This window comes from Otolemur garnettii, unplaced genomic scaffold, assembly GCF_000181295.1.
Source record: "Otolemur garnettii isolate 467f Iridium unplaced genomic scaffold, OtoGar3 scaffold00018, whole genome shotgun sequence".
NCBI lineage: Eukaryota > Metazoa > Chordata > Mammalia > Primates > Galagidae > Otolemur > Otolemur garnettii.
In genome coordinates, this window is record NW_003852413.1 from 21,009,688 (window position 1) to 21,014,717 (window position 5,030).

Genomic DNA, 5,030 nt, shown 5'->3' on the forward strand with positions numbered 1-5,030 from the left:
GAGACTCTGTCTCTAAAAAAAAACAAAAACAAACCATAAAAACGGTACCCACTTTTCACCTAGAAGATTGGCCTCCCCTCACGGCTCCCTCCCGGCGAAAGCACACCCCACTTTGAAGCTGCTACGGGGTGTTGTCCTCCTCGAGGCTGCGGGAAGTGGCGCTGCCTGAGAACGCCCGCCGTGCTCCTCCAGTCACCGACCTGGATGACCCGAACTTCAAGGCCCCTTTGCAGCGAGGGAGGCCGGGATCAACACGGCTCCGCCACGCGAGGAGGGCAGGACACTCGACCCGCCTCTGCAGACAGCCGCGACCCTGGGGCCGGGGTGCAGTTTTGCAGGCACTTCGCTCCGTGCCCGTGGATTTCGGTGAATTACACTGGGGAAACCGAAATACCAATACTCTGTGACGGGAAACGATCGGTTCTCAGTGGAGGTAATCCGGAACACCCCCGCTCCGTTCTTAGGATAAAACCACCCGGGGAACTGAATTATTGAGCAGAAGTTGGCCGGAAGAACCCGGCCGCGAGCAGAGATTTCCTGAAAAGGGACGTGGGGAGGGTGGTCGTGCCATCAGGATCACGGTTTATCCGGCACTGGCGTGCAGGTGACCGCACCTCACTCGTTGAGGAGTTCGGTTGTTGCGTGTGAAGTACGTGCTGGGGAAAGAGCCTGGAGCAAAATCCCCTTCTTGCTTTCAGGGGCTCCCGCTGAGCCTGGGGAACTGCGGCTGCGTCAGCGCTTGCTTCCGGGCCCGCAGCCCCCGGCCCCCTCCTATCGGGCCAGGGTTCTGGGTTTGTGCGCGGCCAGGCCGGGGCGCGCCAGACCCGCCCGGCGCGCAGCGCGGCTTGGCTCCCTTCTCCTGGAGGCGGCTCAGGGGGTGGAGTCCTCCGCGGTGGCCACGCCTTCTCGGGGGACAGGGCGGGGCATGCAGATTAGAAATGGCAGTTTCGCTCGCGAGCTCGGGAGCAGCCACGAAAGTAAAATTTCTCGTTCACCACGTGGAGAGTAGGGAATCAGCCCAAGGGTGTGACGATGTCCACTTTGGTGTCCAAGCGGCAAAGGAAGTGAGCCAAGGAGTAAGGGTTGGGACTTCTCACCGCGAGCTTAACATGAGCGATTGGAGGAAGGGAATGGGCGAGGGCGGTCGGTTGGGCATCGCTTCTCGGCCTTTTGGCTAAGATCAAGTGTAGTATCTGTTCTTATCAGTTTAATATCTGATACGTCCTCTATCCGAGGACAACGTATTAAATGGATTTTTGGAGTAGGGAGTTGGAACTAGGAGCTTGCTCTGTCCACTCCACGCATCGACCTGGTATTGCAGTATCTTCCGGGAACGGTGCACCCTTCCTTGTGAACTTGGTTGCGGAAAATAAGACCTTTGTTCGTGTTAGCTGTATGTTCTCTTCTCGTCGGCTTTCGGACTGTCTGCTTCTGGCTTCTTGAGTTCTAGGGTCATGTGGTTTCTAAAGTTCTCGAGAAAAGGGGGATTTCTCCGGGTGTTCTTTGCTGTCGAGTGAGACTCTTATCACGGACAGCCGGTTTTTATCTCTATTCTGTGCTTGTCTATTCAGGTTAGAGAAGCGTCATTCGTCCTTTCGCGTCTCTTAGGCCCTTATCTAATTTCTGAAATCTTGCTCTCTTTGTAACCATGCCCGGGAAACTGCCCCCGCCCTGTTGTCAGGCTCCTCCTCCTCCTTTTTGCGCTCTAATCTTCGGAGTCTGAAGGGGGGGGGGGCTTCTCAGGTGCTGGCCCATTTGCTTTTCCCACCGCTCCACATTCCCTGCTCTCTCTTTGCCCCACGCCAGCTTTTGAATCGCCCACCATCGGATCCATCCTACCACCCGCTACCTCCTCTCCTTCCTGTCTTCTGTTCTGGCCCCAGGTCACTTCCGCTTCACGCGCACTGATTGCTTAAAGATTTTCCCTCCCTGCTTACTGTTTTTCTCCCAGTTCCTCGACCGAGATGTTGTCGATACCAATTGGTACCACCCCATCCACTTGCAGTGTCCCACTCTACAGTCACCTTCTTCTTCTTCCTTTTTTTTTTTTTTTTAAAAAAACATTTTTTGGGGGGGGGGGTTGGTCGGGGCTGAGTTTGAACCCGCCACCTCTGCCATATGAGGCTGGCGCCCTACCCTTTTTCTTCTTCTACCCTCGCTTCCTCCTCTTTGGATTTCCTTGTGTATATCCACAGTTCCCTTGCCTTGTCCCTGCTCCTGTTCCATATTCACAGGGCCAACCTCCACCTCTCTTAACTAGTCTGGGTTGCACGTGCCACCACTGAGTGTGTTGCAGGACCAGCGAATTGAAACCAATAGACTCTCACCAAAGATTATAGGAGAAGGAATTTTATTTGCCGGTGGGGAAACTCAGCAGGCCATCAGCCTTAAAATAATGAGCCACCCCCACCCCCCCATCCATCAGGTCTGTTTCTGTCCTTTTTATTAGACTCACAAGTAGACAAAGGAATTACCATATTATTTCTCAGTGGAGGTGTCAAATCACGTGCAGGGTTTACAGAAGTGGAAGCAATCTTAGCAAGCAGAAGCTAAGTTTTACAAATTCTTAAGGGCTGGGTCACCATGGGGAGGATCTGGCAGGAAAGTCCTTGGGCTCCTCTGAGAAGCCTTTTTTTTTTTTTTGGCTTTATTTTTTATTTTTACATATACATGTGATTATTAGGTTTCCACTTTTTGCCTTCACAGAATTAAAAAGGCTTAAAATTTACCAACTATAACAAGATGCCTTTGTTTTTTTCAGACTTTACTTTTCCGGGGTATCCTCCCTCAAGCGCACTTGGCAGGAAACATAAAACCAGGCCTACTGGACTCTCCTTCGCCCTCAGTATGCTGGGGGAAAATGGACATCCACATAGGCCATCTGGGATCCAATAGATCCTCTTTGTATTTATTTCTCATATTTAAGTCATTCTTATGAGCAATTTACAGAAATAAAAGGATAGCGAGGAAACAGCTTTATTTTATTTATTTTCGAGACAGAGTCTCACTATGTCGCCCTTGGTAGAGTGCTGTGGTATCACAGCTCACAGCAACTTCAAACTCTTGTGCTGCAGGAAGACGAGGCCCAACGGAGAGAAAGAGCACCCAAACACCACGTTTACAAGAGGAAGGGCTTTATTCACCAGCCGGGAGCTTAGGGCATAGAAGAATTCCAAATGGCTGTGCTCCCCAACTGGCTTGATCTTTCCCTTTTTCTTGACAGTCCAAAAAGTTCCACCCCACAGGTACCCTCCTCATTGGCCAGTTTAAATCAAGCAGGAGATGCTATTCCAGCTCCCACAGAACTCGGAAATTTCCTAGTTCCAGGAAGTTAAGTCTACAAATTCCCAAGAGCTGAGTCACTATGGAGAGATGGAGAGGACCCTGCAGGTGCATCCTTGTGGTCTCCTTGAGACCTGTTCTCCCAGACCTCAACCTTCTCGGGTATCCTCTCTCATTGGGCTTAAGTGATTCTCTTGTCTCAGCCTCCAAAGTAGCTGGGATTCCAGCTGCAGTTGTCACTATTGTTTTAGCTGGCCTGGGTCAGGTTCGAACCTGGAACTGCCAGCCTCTGTGCATGTGGCTGGCGCAGTAATCACTGTGCTACGGGGCACTGAGCCGGAAACAACTTTATTTTAAAAATTAGCATAAGGGCGGCACCCATAGCTCAGTTGGTAGGGCGCCGGCCACATACACTGAGGTAGCCAGGTTCGAACCCAGCCCAGGCCAGCTAAGCAACAATGACAACTGCAACAACAACTGGCCGGGTGTTGTGTCAGGCGCGTGTAGTCCCAGCTACCTGGGAGGCTGAAGTGAGAGAATTGCTTAAAGCCCAAGAGTTTGAGGTTTCCAGTGCAGGTCTATTAGTTTTTAGAGTTATCACTACTTTCGGTTCTTCTTGCAGTTGCATGATCAAACCACAGAACTGGAGGCAGTTTATTAAACCTTTGGCAGCCCGTAATTTTGTCAAGTTGCGGACTCTGGAGTCTGGGAAAATTTGTCCCGGACACTGACACGCCGAGATTTTCATCATACTGATTAGAGCCCAGGGTGCCTCTATCCGTCCTTTGCGTTTATCTTCTGATCCATCTAATAGCCAGGAGACATGTTCCTCTGTCGATTATATTTTGTTGGCTATCAGAGGTGGAGAATACAAAGTTCTAAATTCTCATCTGTGCTCTCAACGAGGGCAAAAATCAGATGGTGGCCCCCTCCCCCATCTTCTTGTTTACTGTCCAGAACTACAGGAGATTTCCTAGGAAGAAGAAATGGACTGGCCTGGCACTCCCAGCCAGGCAGTGCCCCCCCCTGTCCTGGCTAATAGGAGCCACTACTGCTCCTTTACCAATCACAGCTTTGGCCTCCAGGAGCTGCTCCTCCCTCCTCCCAGGTGAGGTTTGTTAAGACAGACAGTCACAGAGTTACACCCACTTCCTGAGAGCATCCCACTCAGAGGAAGGCCCTGCTTACTTAAACTGTCCTCAAACCACCTGACAGGGGCGGCACCTGTGGCTCAGTGAGTAAGGCACTAGTCCCATATACCGAGGGTGGTGGGTTCAAACCCGGCCGCGGCCAATACTGCAACAACAAAAAATAGCCGGGTGTTGTGGTGGGCGCCTGTAGTCCCAGCTACTCGGGAGGCTGAGGCAAGAGAATCGCCTGAGCCCAGGAGGTTGCTGTGAGCTGTGTGATGCCATGGCACTCTACCAAGAGCGATAAAGTGAGACTCTGTCTCAAAAACCCAAAACAAACCACCTAACACAAGCCCAATCTTATAATAAGCCATTCCTGACACCCTCTCATTGAGATGCCCCACAGTTCCCCACGACCTGCAAAGCGTTCTCCTTCATTTTGGAAAAACCCAATGCGTTTCACCACATGTGTATTCCTGGTGGTCTTTGGTGGGACAGTGTTGACCAGTGTATAAGAGGGCCCACCTCAACCGGCTAAGGCGCCAGCCACGTACACCTAAGGTGGCGGGTTCGAATCCCCAGCCCAGACCCGCCAAACAACAATGATGGCTGCAACCA

The 5,030-nt window shown here is 51.6% G+C and overlaps 1 non-coding gene across 1 annotated transcript; it reads left to right on the forward strand.

The window, feature by feature from the left end:
• The first annotated feature begins 1,154 nt into the window (after window positions 1-1,154).
• LOC111724057 lies at window positions 1,155-1,347 on the forward strand. The gene has a single exon (XR_002772430.1). It is a non-coding gene; the product is annotated as a U2 spliceosomal RNA (small nuclear RNA).
• Window positions 1,348-5,030: the final 3,683 nt, after the last annotated feature.